Below are 21032 nucleotides of genomic sequence, written 5' to 3'. Positions count from 1 at the left end.
TACAGATTATATGCCTTGTCCCTTCCTCAGTGTCTACCGATCTACTGTATCTTATGTCTTCTCCAGATCCAAAAATATTACCGATAACTTTTGTCTATAACAAGAATCTTTCATCCACATCTCAGCACAAAAATTTAATGCATCACAGCCGTATCTCCTTGAAATCACCCCGTTCATAGCCACGTAATCTCTTTGTAACTGCCTTTTCATAAAGTGGCCTTTATTTATTTATTTATTTTTTTTTCGACTCTTGGTCAGTATTTCATAATGAGTAACCAACCCTTATACTTTCCACTAGTTACATTTTCTTAACGCTGTTGCTAATAGTATTTAAACATTGACGTTATAGCAGCCACGTCGCTTACGGCTTGCACCTGTAAAATTCACGTCAGTCCATGCCAGGTTAGCACACAGCAGTAGTATATGAAATGTGGAATATGTTTGTGTGTAATATCTCGTCATTTCCAGGAAAAAAAAAAAAAAAAATCAGCGTGGGTGCGTTTATTTCCCCCTGACGAAACTGGCCCACTCCCAAAACTTAAATGCTAAGTCTCGGCTGCCTGAAATTCGGTGAGCCTTGGTTATGAGGTAGGAATGAGTCTTCTTGGTTGTTATTCAAGTCATCCCTTTCAGTCTGACTATACTTGACCATAAACAACCACAAGGAGTAAGGGATGTCAATCAGGTTAGAGTAAGTAGCGCTTGTGACGCTGGGGTAACCCTGGTTAAGGTCAGAGGTGACCCAGCTGGCTTGAGTGACATGGCTTAGTATGATGTGGCGGCAGTGCTGTTATCTCCATTTACTCTTCGCCTCTTTCTACCTCCCTTAACTAAATTTCTAAAAGCACGTTTGCTGCAGTTATTTCCATAGTAAAAACAGCAAAATAAATTACATAATAATATAAATTTTTCCCCAGTATAAATTGGATATGGGGATTGAAAGAGCAATAATATAAACTACCAATTAAGCAACGACAAAAATTGAGTAAATTGTCGTCATATGTAAAGGTATGTATCTGAATTATAGTTCTGATGTGTGTGTGTGTGTGTGTGTGTGTGTGTGTGTGTGTGTGTGTGTGTGTGTGTGTGTGTGTGTGTGTGTGTGTTTTATGATGCCTGTGTATATTGTCTTTGGCCGGCTTAACGATGGGGTGTCTCTGGTTCGCGGAAGAGCTTCACAGAGTTGAACAACTGTAAATGAACCACTTAAAAAAAAACAAAAAAAAAACAGGATGCTTGAGTATTCTCTGTTTATCCATCTTGTCTGTGCAGTAGGTAACATTAATCATCCTACCTGGAGACTCAGCAAAATATAGTCGTCTCGGGTAGCAAGATAGAAAAGACATCATCAAACTGAAATGGATAGCAGCCGGGGGATCGACTAGCAGATCAGAACCGCTATGTGTAAGGAGCGTCCGCTAGTTATGGTAAAGCATCGTTGCGTGGTTGTGATAAATGTAAATTGGTATTATGTCACAGTTGACAGTTTAGAACCACTGTCTCCTTGAACCATGTATGTAATTATTGTACAGCTTTGACCAGTTTCTTACTATTACTTAACACTGAACAGGTGTAGTCTATCCAGTTTTTTTCAAGGGGTGCAAGTTGAAACACGTGGTGCACTGGTGAGCTCGTGCACGGGCTTATTGTCCCTCCAGGATCCCTCAGTGCATCTTTTGCGTCCGTACTATCAACACTTTGTGGAAAAAGCTGATATTACCATTGATTCTTCATCATGAGTCGCCAGATGTGGCTGAGTGAGCTGTGGAAAAATAGTGTTCTGTCATCAGTCAGAAAACAGAAAAACAAAGAAAAATCCGATCAGCGGCGTGGCTGTGAAGAGACAGCACCACCAACATCCGGTCAGCTTTCACGGTGGGCTAAGCTGGACTGGCTACTGTGTTGTACTTCTGCTGAGACCACAGGTGTTGCTCATAGTGGTATGTAGTACTGCACCATTATATGTTTGAATGCAAACTTATCCTTAAATTGTGTACTGTTTAATATTTGGACAAAATCTTAGGAAAGGGAGGGACGTGGCCACATAGCCGGGAGGCACACATACGCACGCACAGACTGCATCAGTTGTGTGAATGAAAAATATAAATTATTCCAGTTACAGACGACAGTTTCCATTCCTTTCTTTTACGTATTTTATGTCGTTCACCTTTATTTTTTCTTTCACGTTTTGAATTTCTTTTCAGAACAACGGTTAAACAACTATGGCACTCTTTGCGTCACGCCTCCTTAACCTGAATAAAACTCACTTGCAGAAAGTTTCTTGTGCTGCTCATACGACTTTCTGATTACCGTCGGTTCGTCTAGGGAATGAGATCATACTATTTAAATAACATGTCTGATAGTCATGTAGTGTTACTTTGATTCGTAGTGCTATAAATGTACAAGATAAAAGCTACGTTTGATATACTGTACATACTTCTCTTTACGTGTAACGCTCCTTTTCAGCGGAGTTACCGTATCAGTTGTACTCAGGCTAATACCAAGGATTTTTGTTCACAGCTAGAAAGCTAATAAAATTGATTAAGTAAACAGAGCTTTCCATATACTCAGTATGTTAACCTTAATGATTTATATTGTTTTTCAGTCTGGGAATGGCTAGGAAAATTTCGTCTGGCTTGTGGCAATGAAGAGAGAGAGAGAGAGAGGGGGGGGTGAATTTTTTCCTGTGTATCATTGATTCAGCACATCCCAGTACTGCCAGTCCCGTGTTTTTTAACAGAAAATGAACAGAGGAAGGAAAAACAGATTTAAAAAAAGATCGTTACACCGGATGGCAGGTGTCCTCCATTCATAAAAAAAAAAAAATCAATAACAGTTGGACTTGAACAGCTGTAGGTTGAAGTTTTGGGGAAACTAACCTGGGGAAGCGATTTCAAAGGAGATGGAGTTCAGTGAATTAAAGATTTCTGATTGGCAGAAGTTCTGCAGTATGGCTGTGTGACATTCCAGTCATGAGCGCCACCAGATGCCCGTGTAGCGCAGGGGAAGGCATGACGAGGTGGCACGATGGACGCAGCTTCATCTGAGCATTTGCCATAAAAGTATCTGTAAAATAATGCAAGGGAAGCAACATTCCCTCTTACATATTTCTAATTTGTATTTTGTCCACATACTATCCCTCCTTATATATATATATATATATATATATATATATATATATATATATATATTAATTATCACATCATCCACTCCCTTGCACTCGAGGTCTTGGCATCTCTCTCTCTCTCTCTCTCTCTCTCTCTCTCTCTCTCTCTCTCTCTCTCTCTCTCTCTCTCTCTCTCTCTCCAATATGTGTGTGTGTGTGTGTGTGTGTGTGTGTATATATATATATATATATATATATATATATATATATATATATATATATGTTTGTGTGTGTGTGTGTGTGTATGTATACGATATATCCGCCAAGTTTGTTATTGTGTCGCTCATCCCCAGTATTCCCTACACAGTTCCTCCATCTTCCATTTCTTTCTTTTATATTTTATGTCATTTGTAACCCGTCTCATCCCTTACACTCTTTGTCTCATATCATCCACAGTTGTCCCATGTACCATCCATCCCCCATCCCCTGTCCTTCCCACTTCCCTTCACTCCAAATGCCATCCAAGTCTCATTCTTTAACTTTCTTTGCCATATGCCACTCTTATCTCGCGCCTCATCTGTCTCTATCCCACCTCCCGTCTGTCTCATATTCGTGAATCATCTTCCTCCATAACCTTCCTTTGACCTCATTTCGCCCACCCCTCTCCTTCCCTCCCCCCTCACCCAACATTCTTATATCCCAGTTATATCCCACATCTCTATATTTCCATTTTTCTTTCTCCTTTCCACCGCCTTCACATTTTACCTTAAGACTATATTCTAGGTGGCGTAGGAGGCCTCGTAGCACAATCCTTCTGTCGGGGTTATTTTGCATACCGGCACTACATCTTAACATTCTCGTGTTTATTACGTATACCGTTTTGATATCGACATATTTTGCATCGTTGAGCTACCATGTCGTCATCGTCGTCGTTTTCGTCGTCGTCGTCGTTGTTTTTGTTGTGGTTGTGGTTGTGGTGGTGGTGGTCCCAGGCTCACCAGAGACGTGAACCTGGTAAACAACTGGCCTTAATTATCTCTCCTGCAATCCACCATCGGGGGAACAGGAAGTACTTGAGGGACGTATATATAACCAAGCAGTTAAAGCACCCGGTGTGTCTGCCAGCACTTGGTTATTTCTGCATGTTGAGCTTCATCAATTCATTCATCATCTAATCCCGTGTTGCCCAATGAGGAGCATAAGATCCCGGGGCTAGGCAAGTTGGTCCTGACATTTAAGATGAGAGTGATCAGCTAACACATCCCTGAATGGCATTACTTGAACAATAAACTCCAACCACCCCTTGGATATAAACTTGCACAGGCTCAATCCGACTGGAGCGCCTTAATTACCCACTAAACCACCAGGCGCCATAATTTGGTTATATGGCCACCACCCAGCGTAGTAAATGGTGTCCTTGGTTACAAGAAACCGTTTGGTTTGTCACTCAGTGTTGAGACCATAAGGCAGCACAACATTGAGTGAGCGGATGATGGCCGCCCCCACCTACCACCAGTACAGAAACATATACAAGAGGATATGGAGGTTAATGTGGAGAATAAATCACCAAGGAAGATCTGTTACGAAATCTTCAGACCCACTTAGCTTACGACCCTTCGTTTCATTTTTCTCTTCCACATGTTTCAGTTCTTTGTGTAAGCCTGCATTCCTCTCCCCCTCATTACCATTTTATGCCCCAATTCCTTACTCCCCTGCTTCTCTGATCCTAATCCTTTTTATACCCTGCCCCCCACCCAACCTTCCCTTGCCAGTTACCCTCCCCCCTTGTCCCTTCCCCTTCTCCTTCTTTATAGTCGTCCCTGCAGGTGATCCCCTCCCCTACCCCTGCCCCTACACCCCAGTCTCCCCTACCAGTGAACCCATCCCTCTCCCCCTCCACTTCCCATGACGAAACATCTGACTCTCCCCTACCAGTGACCCCCTCCCTCTCCCCTGCCGCCACCTCCCTAGTCTCCCATGCCATTGACCCCCTCCCCCCCTAACCTGGCCCCACTCGACATACAACCCTCCCCTACCGGTCACCACCTCCTCCGCCTCTCCTCTCCCCTCCCCAAGCCACCCCTACTAGTGACCTTCCCCTTCCCCTTTCCCCCTTCCCTACCTCCCTCCCTCCCTCCCTCCCCTACCCACACGCCTCAGCCTCCCCTACCAGTCACCCTCTCCCCCACCCCTGCCCCCACTCCCCGTCCTCCCCAACCAGTCACCCCCTTCCCCTCCCCTACCCATACGTCGTCTTACCCATTTATCCCTTAAGCTCTCTCTCCCCATTGGATTACCTGCCCTTCTGTCTCCCTTATTCTTCTCTCTTATTCAACCTACTTCATTTTTTCATTGACTCTCTCTCTCTCTCTCTCTCTCTCTCTTCTCACAGCTGTTGTTATTTTCTCAGCCTGCCCTTATTCCCATTTTTTTTTTTCTCCTCTTCAAATTCCCATCCTCATCTCCCTCTCCATCCTCGCCTCTATCTCCCCCCTTCATCTAGCCCACTTAGTCTCACTTTAACCCGTCTTCCTCCTTCCCATCTCCCCCTCCTCCTTCCCTTCTCCCCCTCCTCCTTCCTTTCTCCCCCTCCTCCTTCCCTTCTCCCTCTCCTCCTTCCCTTCTTCCCCTCCCCTTTCCCTTCTCCCCTTCCTGTTCTTCACCCCTCCCCTCCTTCACTTCTCGTCCTCATCCCTTCTTCTTGTTCACCTCCTCTGCCAGTCCTCTTTCCATTCTTCCCCTCTCCCCTTCTCCTCCTCCTCCTCCTCTTGTCCTCAGCTACCCTCCCTTCTCCTTGTCTGCCTTCCCATTTCCTCCTCCTCCTTATCTTCTCGTTGTTCTCCAACCCTTCTTCCCCTCCTTCCCTTCCCAGTCATCCCTTTTTCCTTCCTTCACCTCATCTTTAATTCATTCTCTTCGTCTCCTCCTCCATTCCTCCTCCTCCTCCTCCTTTTCACCCTCTCCCCTGCATCCTCTTAGGTATGGCGGGCAGAATTCAACGGCGAGGTAGTTCATTCACCTGGAGTGTGACCGTGCAGGTGTTGGGGTGAAGGGCCGGACGAGGAGAGAGAGAGAGAGAGAGAGAGAGAGAGAGAGAGAGAGAGAGACTGACAGTCAGACAGACAGACAGACAAAGAGACATTCAGGTGGAGAGAAAGTCCTGGTAACTTAATAAGTAGGAAAAATGTGATGGAACATAATAAGAGGTAAGTGAAGGGCAAAGCAAAAAAAAAAAAGGAAAAAGATGAAACAAGAACATGATTGAATAAAATGAAGAGGGAATTAGTTGACGTATTAAATGAAGGGAGTGTGAGGAAGTGAAGAAATGAGGAAGAGGAGGGGAATACTGAAGAGTGTAAGAAGAAATAATGATAATAATTGTGGAGATGCGGAGGAGACTGGGAGAAAGTAGCGTGGGAGATGAGAGAGTGTTGGAGATCTAAAAAGGGGAGGTGGATGGGTGGGTGGCGTAAGAGTTAAGACTAATTAGTGGTATATATAGCAGGAGAAACTAGGGATGAGGCAAGACAAATATAGGAGAGACTAAGGGAAAGCAGTGTGAGTGATGAGATAGAAATGAAGGAGGCATATAAGGAGAGATGGAGTGGTGGATGACGAGGGAAATGAGACGGAAGACAGAGATATAAGGTTGGGGTGATGCTGACGTTAATGAGACTAGTAGTAGTAGTAAATAGAACACTGCTGGATCCTACCTCATCTGTCAGTGAGAAATGGGGTTAGGATGATGATGGTGATGATCTGAGAGAGGGGATGGCAGGCGGGTAGAGCAGACAGCCTGGCGACGGAGGCGTGGTGTGGGGCGGGGCCTCATGTGGTCTCCGGGTGTTGTGATTCCCGGAGCTGGGGTGCCGCGAGCCAAAAAGGGCGCGGAGGGTGTACTGGCTCGAACAGGTGATGCTGCACACACACACACACACACACACACACACACACACACACACACACACACACACACACACACACACACACACACACACACACACACACACACACACACACACACACACACACACACACACACACACACACACACACACACACACACACACACACACACACACACACACACACACACACACACACACACACACACACACACACACACACACACACACACACACACACACACACACACACACACACACACACACACACACACACACACACACACACACACACACACACACACACACACACACACACACACACACACACACACACACACACACACACACACACACACACACACACACACACACACACACACACACACACACACACACACACACACACACACACACACACACTAACCGCTTCTTCACAAATGTTTATGTGTAGGAAAATTAGGGTTAATTAATAAAAAGTGTGCAGGTGTTGAGATGCTTCCAGGAACAGCTTAACTTCGCAAAACGTGTGAGTGGGTGTGTGCTGGCTAGATTCTTAGATTCGTTTATCATAATAGCCATCAGGGTTCTTAGGTGCGATTCCAGGCTGCCAGGAGGGTTCGTTGGCTACCAGAGAAGGGACTATCGTTACTTTTTTCTGCTTTATCGTTGACTGTTAAAGAGGAGACTATTGTTACTATTTCCTATTTATCACTGACTATTAAAGGGGAGACTATAGTTGTGTTTTTTCTGCTTCATCATTGACTACTTAGGAAGAGACTGTATTAATCGACTTATTTTTCCTTTAAGCATCTGTGAAATTGAACTTTTTATCAGTAATTAAGCAACGTTTTTCCCCCCAGTGCATGCAGTGAGTGGTAAAAGGCTCCTGGGTGACCTGGATAGCGGATGTGTTAATAAGGTCATATACTTTAAAATGCCCGCTTGACCTTTACCTGGATGAGGTGTAGTCTGTCCGGGTCACTTATTTAGATCCTGTTAATAGACTGGCTGAGTGAGGACGACGGGGGACAGTCCTGGGTTCGTGCACTTTTAGAACAGATCCCACTGGTGTTTAATTCCTGTTTATTATTAGGAACTCCAAATTGTGTGGAGTTCTTATTGATATTGTAGATATTCTTTTTTTTTGGGGGGGAGGGGGGAGATCTATAAGGCTGGCATTCCAAGATCGTTCGACAAAGACTTGAAACTTTCAGGAGTGATGTATCTTGGTTGCAGGCATCATTTGGCACAATTTTTTTTTCCAAGACCAAGCGCCTCACTAGCGCCCTCTTTGTTATATTTTCAGTTTTTGCTCTCCTGCGCAGCAAAAACTACTGAATCGACTGCATTGCAAATGTTCCATTATGTAGACGTCAGCATATACCAGTGCACCTGGGTCTTACTTCTGAGATGCAGCAAATACTTTATGAGATATTGATGAAAATCAAAATGGCCGCCTTATGTCTGAATGTGCTAAATTGGAAAATATTTGGCAGATTTTGACGACGCAGTGGAAATGCAGTGGGTCATGTGTGAACATGATTTGCATTGTATGAATGACCGTGACCTTGATTTCAAGGCCACAGACCAAAAATCGTTAAAAATTTTGAGTCATACTAAAAGTCCCTTAATATTAGGTCAACAGTGATAAAAGTATTTTCGTCAGGAATATGAAGTTCGTTGAGTATTGCATCAGAAATTTCCGAATTCTAGTTACTACTACTACTACACTATTCTGCATAGAGGACATATCTTGTAGTGGAGTTAATAGGTCTTTATTCTTACCCTTTAGCTCTAATTTTGGAATGAAGGTTTCTGTGGGTAGCAAGAATTTAGTACAGACATCCCCGGACTGAAGGGGTTAACGTGCATAATGTACCTAGAATATACAGTAAAAAGTATCTGAAGCCTCGTCATCCTTGGCATGTAATTGTTTATCAGACTGAGAGTAGTTTTGTTGGAACTGAGGGTGCTGAGGTGTGGAAAAGCAGGTACTTGTTGACGTTATTTCTGAAGCATGTGTTGATGATGATGATTGATGATGATGATTTTAATGATGATGATGATGATAATGATAGATCTCGTATAACCCTTCTGTATCGATGCTGACTACGCTGTGTAATGTGGGACGTAAGCTGGTCACATTTAACAACTAATCCCTTCAGTACGGTGGCGTCTTCATTAATAAAAACTTACGTCAGCCAGACTTTATTCTCTCTCGTTCTCGCTCTCTGTTTATTTATTTATTTAGGCTTAGGAGAGCCACGTCGTACTGGAAGGGCTGCGGTACTAACTACGGTATATAAACCCTCCAGACGGTATATTTTCACCTTTGAGTCCTCGTAGTGAAGGGGTGAAAGGTTTCCCTAAATGACCATCAGAATTAGAGATCTGCTTACACCTTTTGTGCTATCACTCATAATAACACCCCCGTGAGTCACTCGAGTACACCTGACTTTCTCACAAGCACAGGGACCAGGTGTAGCGGTGAAGCGATGGATCTGTGCCAGTAAAAACAAGGGTACGGGTGTAATGCACGAGTTAACCGTTACCCACAGTCCTTCAAGTATGCAACAGGCCAGCTTTGGAACCGTCTTCCTCTGTCTGTCTCTCCTACTGCCTGTGATCCCCAGGCTTTCAAACGCAGTGTGTCCTGGCACTTCAAAGATGAACGGATCTGGAATTTGGCTCTGTGTTATCATGTTCTTGTTTTTTTCATGGAAGGAACAATCTTGTGGGCTCCTGGCCTTTGGTTCCTCCTTTCTTGCATAAAAAAAAAATGTAAGAGTTTTGGTCATGTCCTGCTTGATTCCTGTGATCGTGTAGAAGTGTGAATACCTGGGAGACAAGGAAATGCAGGGCCGTGGGTTGCCAAGTGGAGTCGTCGATCAACTCGATGTATCACGGGGCCTGAGTCATGTCTGCATACTTGGAAGACGAGATTAAGGGCGGCAGTGTCGTAGTTATAAAAGAGCCTAACTAATTTTTATGACAAATCTCCATAACAGTTAATCGCTTTGTTTTTCGTATTTTGTCTCTTTTAATATTCACTCAAATTTGATGTGTGTGGTAGGTGTATAAGTGGAGGGAAAGGTGTACATACCCTAGCACCTCTTCCTTAGCTATTTATTTTTGGGGGGTGGTTAGTACCGTTTTGCACATTTTGTTATGCAGAGTATGGTGATATCAGAATGATTTAAGTAACAGAAAAGAACGGCAAGGTATAATAAACAAAATAAGTCGCTAAGGAAGAGGTGTGAGGGAGCTTCTTTAGCCGGCGAGAACAGAAGCCATGGTGCTGTTCCCAGATATTTATAATGGGTTGGCTCACCTGAACTAACAGACGGGGAGGCGCCGCTGCTGCCAACTGGGATCGGGGAATAATTATAGGGATATTCTCAGCAGGGAGTGGTTTTAATTCTCTGTACCCCGTTCACGTTAACCTGGCCATCTCTCCGCCTTGCATGCTGAGCTGTAGGAAGAGATTAACACTGGAATATGGCGCTAGTCATGAAGAAGTTTTCCCTAGGGTATAGAGTCGTGGTATTATCTTTACCTCCGCCAAAGAAACTGGAGGAGGTTATGTATTCTGTGTTTGTTTATCTGTCTGTCTGCTTATCCTGACGATATCTCCAAAAGTTCTTCATGAATTTCAATGAAATTTTGTGGAAGTTTGGGTCATGGGCCAAGAAAGAATTGATAAAATTTTGGGACGGATCCGATTCCAGATCCTTTTTAATGACAGTGGCATTGGCGGAGGTATGCGCTCTGTGAGTGCTTTCAAGTTGCCTTTGAGTTACGTGAAATAAGCTGCAAAAGGACGAAAATCTCCATCGAGCAAAATGAACTACCAAACGTACCGTGTTATAAAAGAGGGGAGTTATAGCTTTCTTTTATATAACACAGGACAGGGTTGTTTCTGTGCTAATAATATACCCTTTCAGTACGGCGACGTCTTTTTTTACCCCACCCATCACAGGATTTTGACACAGTTAAGGCGCGAGGTTAATGATTTTTCTTTTTTTACACCCTCTCCCTAGGTCGAAAAGTCTCCTTTAAGGTAAATAAAATCGTCATGTGGTAGCAAGAATAAAATATACTTGATCTTCTCTTAAATGTAGGGGGTTAATTGCCTTAGGGTGTACTGTAGGAGGTGTAGATTCGTTGTATTAGGTGTTGTGTGTTCTTGTGTAAGGGGTAGTTATTGTAAGGGGTATAGCTTGGTGTAGGGAGTGCTGTATGAGGTGTTGCATTAGGTGTAGGGAATATCGTATAAGGTGTAGTGTGAAGTTGTTGTTCTGTGTGATGTATTCTTGTTACACTCTTGTATGAGAAGGAGTGTATTCGTTTTTGAGAGATGAGATGTATTTAAGTGAAGCACAATCACTGTCGCTGTGTTTTTTTATTCGTTTGATAAGTTGGAAGATTAAGGGTGGCCTGAGAGAGAGAGAGAGAGAGAGAGAGAGAGAGAGAGAGAGAGAGAGAGAGAGAGAGGAATTTCTGTATGTCCTTATTTTGTATTTTGTCATCTCGTGAAATTCGCCTTGAAATCCTGTGATCTGGGGGTATCTGCCTTAATCATTTCACTCCGATGGCGTATTTTCACCTTTGTTTTTATTATTATTCATTTTTTTACGTAGCTTGAGAGGGGTCCCTGGCAATGAAGGGGTTAGTGGTGGCTGTCTCTAACCTTTACAGTTCAGTCTCTCTCAACCCGAATAAAATCGTATGAAAGTTACAAGGATGAGCATGAAAATAACGTCATGGGATTGGAGGCATTGACACGTGGCCAGTTTTATGTCCACGGAGACGCTGGAGTCAAGGTGGCAGCGGTGTTTATTACAGGTGAAGAGAGAGAGTTTTTGCCAGGGATATCACTGACGTTGATCCCATGCCACTGTTTTATGAAAGGTCTGCGAAAGAGCAGAAGCAATTATAGGTCTATAAATATAATCCAATGATAATCCTTTCCTCTTTGTGTTCTGAAGTGGTTGTGTTATTATGTCAGGGCCGCGTCACACAACCACTTTATACACCCGCGCGACTGTGGCGAGCCAAGGGGTTGTTGTTTTGAAAAATAGGTCAGAGGTCAAGGTCACAGGATTAGGTCAGGGTTTTACCCAGCAACATCTACTTAGAGTTTTCATAAGATTTGGACCAAACTTTGTAGAAGAGTTCAGGGTAAGGCAAGATAAAGAGATTCAGTAGTAAGAATAGTTTAAGGTCAGGGTAACAGGACAAGATCAACTCAGTATTGACCCGATTTGAACAAAACTTGGTGGAAGAAATAAGGGTCAGGCAAGAGTGAAGTCACTCGATTTGAAGAGTAATTGGTCGCAGCTCTACAAAGTCAAATATTCGGCATTTGACCTACTAGTCAGCGGAGGGGTGTTGCACTTTTTCTGTTCACACGTTGTTGAAGCTGATAATTTAAGGGACAGTAGAATTCATTTATATAATTTATAGTTATCCTGTCAGTTTGGAACCGCAGGTCTGAAATAATTTTATTTATCTACGGTATTTTTATTTCATTCACCAAGGTGTTGCTGTTAATTTGACGGAGTACATTGAAAGTTTATGTTGTATAGATATGACTGTGCCTTTTATTCTTTCACCACACGGTATATCAGTATATATATATATATATATACAGTATATATATATATATATATATATATATATATATATATATATATATATATATATAAAATCCCCTTACGAGATTAAGGCGTCTGGCAACTTTTTAAAGGGCAGAAATTCAGCAGCTGAAACGGGAATGAAAAGTAATATGAAGGAATGTTGTGGCGCAGATGTGCTAAAGTAGGGAATGGGGTAGGTAATAATCCCAGAGGCCATGCAATAAGGATTTAGTGCAGAAGACTGGAGTGGATAAACAGGTGAGTGTAAGAAGGCAGGTGATAACAGAGGTAGTGATAAAAAAGTAGCCTCAATATACGTAATGCTGTTCATGAACATATACGAAAAGAATTAAGTAATCAGTGTTATAAAAATCAGTTAGTATAAAAAATAACTGAGTAGCCTATTAAGTTAGAAAAGGTGGAGCCTAAGGAGAAACTCATTTCCTTAGACTCACAACTGACAAGGAGAGCACCCAACTTACATTCTGCTAGACTATGATATGCAACCGTCTAGTTACAAATCCAGGTCCCTGTTTGAGGTTGAGGTGTGAACAGGCTGGGGTAAATGGAGATCCCACCCAAAGGTCTCGTAGTCGGCCTGGGTGTCGATTATTGAGGTAGAGAAAGTAATATATGAAGGAGATTCTGTCATTCCGCTAACAAAAAATAAAGAATAAAAATGAAGTGGAAAAAATAGAGTAGGGTTTTGGAGATATATGTCCGTTAATAATAATAATAATAATAATAATAATAATGTAGTACGGCAGAACAAAAAGTGTCATGTTGGGTGTCAGATGGAGCATAAAAGGGGGTAAATAATTGACTAAATGTTATGAGAGAGAAATGTAAATTTATCAGTTGGACAGTAGAAAAAAAAAAATGAGTTGGTTTGTAGAGAACGTAGTGTATAAAGATGAATTTGTCAGGTGGTGAGTAAAAATGTAATTAACTGGGTAAAGCTGCAGGGAACGTAAAGATGGCTGTATCAGTCGCCAGGTGCTAAGGTAATTACTGAGTCGTGGTGTTGAAGGTAGAGAATCAAAGGACAGAGAAGCAGAAGGTAGGGCATCAGCGGGTAGAGATGAAGAGAAGTTAGAAAGTTAGAAGGTTGAGAAGAGAAGTAGGGAAGTAGAAGGTAGAGAAATAGAGGAAGTTGAAAAGTAGAGAGATAGAAAGTAGGGAAGTTAGAGTGTAAAGGCGTGGCACTGCACTAGCCCCCCACCCTGTTCCCTTCCTCCACCGTTGAAACTCTGCCACCTGGCCGCCCTCCCCGCCGGAAATATCTGCCAGCTGGTTTTATTCTTGGGGCCCGCCGCACCAGCCCTCCCCTCCCCACTACCATCCTACCATGCCTCACCTTCCCGCTAACATACTACCATGCCTCACCTCCATGCTGCCATACTACCATGCCTACCCTCCCTGGTGCCACACTACCATGCCTCCCTTCCCCATTACCACACTACCATGACTCCCCTTCCTGCTGCAACCATTACCACACTACCATGACTCCCCTTCCTGCTGCAACACTACCATGCTACCATTCCTCCCCTCCCTGCAGCCATCGTACTATACTTCCCATCACCATAATCATCGTACAATACTACCATGCTAAAAGACTGCCATACACCATGCCTCAATACCCATCCTTCACAAGACCATGCTAACGAACTGTCGAACTCCACCGTACTGTACCATCATGCCACCAAAATCTGCCTAAGTACCATACTAGCTCACTGATTCTTAGGATACCATGCTGCACCTTACCATGCCGCCTCTCAAACATGATGCCACTCTAACTCACGACCATGCCTTTAAACTCCGCCAGACTACTACCATACTACCATCCCCACTAACTACCATGACGCAAAGCTAGAGCACATTACCAGGCTCCCACAAGTAACCATTTTCCTGTGCTAGCTACCATGTGTTTTGCTTTGAAAGAGGGTTTAGGGAGCAAGATTATCCACGGTTACCTTAAGTTTTATCAGCCCAACGAAGAAAATGAGAAGTGTGAGATTATACCATAACATAAGGCAAGATTGGGTACATCTTTTGTTTGTCTGTCGGTCTGTGTCTGTGTGTCTGCCTGTGTCTGTGTCTGTCTGTCCGTCTGTCGGTCTGTGTGTCAATAAACGCGTGTCAAACAAAAGGGAAGATTTTGATGAAGTTTGCATGAAGATAAAACTGACCCATCTCATAGTCATTCAGGAACTAGATTTACGATGTCTGTTGTTGATATGTCTGTCTGCCTGTCATCAGCCTTGTGAATATCTAAGTGGATATTGATTAACATCGGCATGCTGATGGAGGTGACTGATCTGTGTGTCTCAAAAATTTAGCACGTTCAGGCCGATGACGTATTGCTCGTTTTAGAGTTGCTACCACCCGACAGTTTTGCTTAGCTCAGGAGAGACTTTTCAGATTAGTTTTCGCATTGAAGGGGTTGGCTGCAGGCTTCATTAACCCCTTGAATCCGGTGACGCATTTCTATATTCTAATATCGAGAAGATATGTATTTACCTTGTGATGGACTTTTGGGATTGGAGAAGTTAGATTTAGCTTTCGCTATGAGACACCCTTCTTAAGTAATAAATATTGTTGTCTGATGGCAGCAGCTGTTGTTCTTGAGTCACTCCGGTCTGTTTGATTAAAAACACCCATCAACCGCAAGCAATCAGTCTCCCTTGCAGAGTCGTCTCATGCAGTGAACTGTTGTTCCCATGCGGTGGATCCTATGCAGTGGACAGCGATTTTCCATAGTGAGGCGCAGAGAAGAGTTGGAGCTTTGGTTCCCGGATGGATGCGGCATTTTCGTCTCTACCCAGTTAACAGGAGCACCATAGTAGGCTCTATCTCACTCCGTAATTTGGTCAGATGGTTACTACCCAGCGTTGTGAATAGTTTCTAGGGTTACAAGAAACCATTAGGCTTGTCACTAAACATAGAGCACCTGATGTGGAAAGAGTAGTAAAAACCGACAGGAAGGATGGAAGAATAGGAAGAGAGGAGACAAAAGACAGAAAAACAATGCTAAAGGTAAGGGAAGAATTAGGCAGTACTATATCAAGTGAGATGGTTGCCACGACCTACCACCAGGATAGTAGCAGTAATTAATTATAAAGCAGGTAAGGCGTCAACCCCTTCACCGGTAGAGGCCCTGTAAAACTTCAATAAAGCCATGAGGTGGTGGCTGGGGTAAACTGGAAATACATCGCCGGATTGAAGGGGGTTATGCATTCCACACCCCCTCCTGTTTCCTCCTGTCTTCCCCGATTACTTCCTGAATTAATCACTGACCAGTAGAAGTTAAGGTCGGAAAGGTACTTAATTTTGCATTGAAGTTTTTAGTTACCTTTAATTAGCCAGGAATGTTTGAGGTAATGATGTTAAATATCAGGGTCACAGGTCAAGGTCAAACTCTCTCATTCCTGTATTGACATTGGAGTGTTTAGACGGGTAAAAGTTTATCATTTGAGCCTTATAGGAGTACATATGCATACTGTTCATCGAATTTTGCGCGCGCGCACGCACACACACACACACACACACACACACACACACACACACACACACACACACACACACACACACACACACACACACACACACACACACACACACACACACACACACACACACACACACACACACACACACACGTGTTGTTTTAGCTACGTGTTAGTAAAAATGTTTTGTTGTATTATTTAATTATGTATTTCTGTTTTTTTCAGGTAAGTTCCGTTCTGCTGTTGCTGTACCACAGAATTTGTAAGTATTAATATATACATAATGTGCAGTAGGTAGAGTATATTGGTGTTGTGGAGGTAATTTTTTGAAAATACTGTATGCAAACAGCAAAATAAGAATCAATAGTCTCACTGTAATTATTTATAAAGTAGAGGTCGAGGATTACGATATACGGAACACTGTGGGTAGCTATGTTATCAGCCGTGCCGGCCAGGTGAGAAGCGTGATGCCCATTGCACCAGGTCCACAGTGCGTGGAAAGTCAGCGTTGTTGCCTGCGTCACATGACATTGTTCTGCTTCTCATGACACTGTTATTAAACGATTGGACAGATTTTGTTGAAACTTAGCAAAGAAATAGAGCACAGAAACTCGACTCCCAGTCAATATTAGGTATCCTTTCACCCTTAGCGTGCTTCCGTCCCACCCTATGAACACACACACACACACAAAAAAAAAAAAAAAAAAAAAAAGGAAACTATATCACTTTTGCATGGAGGTTTTTAGTCACATTAGATTGATTTGGAGAGATTGAACGTAACCCCTCCATTTATAACAGTGAGTTGTTTGTTGCCACCACACTATTTTAATCAGCCATGGTAAGCCTTTCATACTGGAGGGCTTACATGTACATCTGATATTACCCACTCAGTACAGGAAGTCTCCCTTACACGGAAAAAAAAAAAAAAAATGATGGAAGCAAAAATAAACAAAAAGGGATTATCGTACTCAAGAAGCTATAATTATCAAGGTCACAGGTGGAGATTAAATGTTCGCTAATTTTCACAAGTAAATGCAAAAGCGGTTTGGTTTATATTGGTTCAGCTGACTCATTTCACCGTTTTCTTTGTAATATCAAATGTACTGTTTTTATTTGTACATAATAAGGTCAGATGTAGTTACACAAATACATTAAAAAAATCCAAATGCTACAATTGAAAGGAAATATTTCGAAAACAGTGTTGTGAAATTTAATTGTGCCTGTGCACCGTTAGCACCAGGATACATTGGTAGAAATCACGAAATATTAAGGAAAGTTAATGCATAGGCAGAGAAGGTGTGTGTATATATATATATATATATATATATATATATATAATATGTAAGTATCGAGGTAAATGTTAACAATCTTTAATTTTTATACTACACGGTACTTTGTCCACATAATGGTACGACTCTTTAAGTTGGTACGAATGTTTGGCCTTTTTTGAGGTATTATTATAACTTGTTATCATCGCCATATTACCGAGCGGGGAAATATAAGGACAAGCATACCGTGTACTACAAGCAGCGTCATTGTCCTCTACCATCACCGCGGGACTCTGCCTCCCTTGCCCACTTGCAACACATTATCCTGAAACATTCATTTTGTGAAGTATATGTATTTCATCAGTGTCATTCTGTGTCCCTACGTTTTGCTGTGTCTGGATCCTTCCTACCCATATATAAGTAGTAGTGGGAATTAGGGGTAGCGTGATAATGATGAATATTTTACCTCACTAGTTTTTTTTTTTTTTCCATAACACCATCGTTAGTGATAAACACGTAATATTTGCAGTTTTAGGTATACATTTGCGCTTCTTTGTTTTTGTATGTGCATGTTGGTTTCATAAATTTTTGTGCGTGTATCATTGTGTGTGTATTTGATTACATGAGTGAAAGTATATATAGTTGTATAAGTCTGTGTGTGTCTGTTCTCTTTTATATTGGCATTGTTCCTTATATGCACATGTATGAATATAGTCGTTACTCATACGTGTATCTCCGTTTGTATGCACTTCGTTTAATCTGTAGTAGAAGCACACCCTCCTACACCTACAATCCGGCACTCTAAAGTTGATCAGTATTCTACATGTATTTTGCCTGTTCACATTCACCTTAGAGTTACTCATATTATGAGGTACCGTGTTTTAGGGTAGTTAGCATATCACACGTTGAGTGTAGGTATACGTTACTGAGATCAGGAATAAGAGATGTTTTAAAGACAAGAGGATGCGAGGTGAGGACTCTCCACATCTTCCCATGTGACATTAGTATCATATTAATGTATGTTTATTCTTCGATAGAGGCAGTATTCACAGTTTCTCCATAACGTATCATAGTTCAGCCTACCGTAAATCACAAAAAGCTGCAGCTTGAGAAACGGTGAAAAGACAAACATACGTTTTATCTTAAAATACAAAAAAAACAAAAAAAAAATCTGAAGTATGGGCATGTCCTAATATATATATATATATATATATATATATATAGTTTTCTGTGTGGAGGGTGCAGACTGCCTGGTGTGTGTTGGACACGTGGACACTGTGTGGCCCGGAAGTGTTGCCAGACTCAAAGTAATGTTGCCAGCGCCATCCTCCCCTCGCCTCTCCCCTCACTTTATTTATTTTTTTTTCTTGCTTCACTTCACAGTAAACTGGCTTCTGTCGTCTCAGGTCACCTCCTTTCCCCTTACGTCATCTCCTCTCTCATATCCCTGTATGTCTTTACTTTTTTATCCATTTTCCTCCCAACTGTTTAATGACACCAACTTGCAGCACTTCAGTTTATTCGAATTCATTGACTCTGTTCTGTGAAGCATCAACCTACATCTACCACTTGAATTTGTGAATGTACCACCTTGATTCCCTTGAGCATTTGTTCCCCCCTGTCTGTGTCCTCGTGCAATATTTTTATCATTGCTTTGTCCCTCACACGTCTCCACTATTTACCTCCACCTCAGTCCTGTCTTCACTACTCTTATTTCTCCACGTATAGATTCTGATCTTTCCATTTATTCCACGACATTCTTTATTGTCTTTCAGGATTTTATTTGCATCCTCTCTTATAATACATAATCCTCCTCTTCCCGCATACTGTGGCCCTCCCCCTCCTTGCCCACCCCTCCATTGTCCTTTGAGCACCCCACCATCGTCACCCCTCCACCCGCCCCCGCCTCCCACCACCATGCTCCTTATCCTTCACCCAACATCACTGTGCTATAAATAAACTCATGCGCTTTTGTCGCTCCACACTTGTGCACACGATCCACCCACACGCACATGTAGGCACACCTGCCCCTATGCTTATGCTAAAATGTATAATTATGTGTATATCGACACATGTGCATACTCCGGCACACTGCCATGAAGCCAAAGTGTCTACCAAAGCTTAAGAAAGGAATTTCTGCTTAAAGCATCATTAATATTTTTTTCTCTAGGATTTACGTAGTACATGACAATATTTACTTGGCTGTAGGTACAGATAGTGTAGTGATGGCGGAATTTGTAGTTAGTTTTTGACGTAGCCTGTAATCTTCCCCACTATTTATGAGTTCATTTATATATGTAATATACATACATATATATACATTTATATATGGCACATTGTAAGTACGGGTCAAGGGCAGTCATTGCCCTCAAAAACTGCGTCTCCCCAGCCAAGAATGAAGACATAATCGGGCCACTTAGATGAATACGTCCCGCCACAATAACCCTACCACTACACCGCACATGTGTTATAGTGTCTGGTGTTGTGTCCGTGTTGCCTTAGCAGTACTGATATAAGAGATGAGTATTAAAATATTTGTTTTATTGGTGCTTGATGTACCAGGTTAACCTGATGGTGCATGTGTAGACGATGGAGGAGCAGGTGCAGAGGCCAGACAGTGCAAGTGTATTACCTTCATTACAACACACACACACACACACACACACACACACACACACACACACACACCAACCCTAACCACCGCCTCCCTATTATACAACACCCGTCCCCACTTTTTTTGTTTTTGTTTTTTTACATTTGTACCTTTTCCTATCCCACAGCAGCAGCGAACGTCCTCTTCCTTGATTTGTAAGTCTTGCCCCGAGGAGTCACATATTTGCAGTCAGTAGGAATAGTTATAAAGATTTGGCCTTATTTCAACAACAGGAGGCCAAGACGGTAACAAAACATTTAAGTGTACTTCTAACAATAAGTAAATAAATAAGGCGTCATGGTTCTTAAGGAGTAAAGCCCCACCACTTAACTTTCCCCCTGTGTTTTTATCCACCCAGATCATGTATCATCCGTTACACTCACTTTTTCTCGCCCCGCTCCTCTCTCCCTCACCTTCACCCGCCTCACCCTTACGTTAAACCCTGTACCCGTCCTTCACCCTTACTCCTACCCCTGTCCCTCACCCTTACCCTTACCCTCACTCGTCCATCATCCTCATCCTTGTCCTTCATCTATCCTTCATCCACCCGTCCCACATTCAGTCCCTCACCCCTAACCTCTCACTCTCCTCGCAGCTCTCACCCATTCCTTACTTTTACCCATCCCTCAGAATCACTTAACCATTCCCTCACCCAAGCCCTTCACCCATCGCACAGTCTATCCTATGACCCTTACTCGTCCCACATACTCTGTCCTTGGCTCTTATCCGTCCTCATACCCTGTCCCCTTCCCCTTATCCGTGCCACACATTGACCTTTGCCCCAACACGATACATGACCATCTTCCTTTCCTGATCTTCACCTATCCCTTACCTCTTCATGCTCTTCGCCCATTCCACACGCTGGCTCTCATCCTTCCTCCTTGACCCATTCTGTACCCATCCCACATCCATTCATGCCCTTTATTCGTCCTACGCTCAATCCCTCATCCCG

The sequence above is a fragment of the Coenobita brevimanus genome, chromosome 66 (assembly GCF_032717465.1).
Source record: "Coenobita brevimanus isolate Jiangsu-jjx chromosome 66, ASM3271746v2, whole genome shotgun sequence".
Taxonomy (NCBI): domain Eukaryota; kingdom Metazoa; phylum Arthropoda; class Malacostraca; order Decapoda; family Coenobitidae; genus Coenobita; species Coenobita brevimanus.
Note: the sequence above shows the minus strand (reverse complement) of the source record.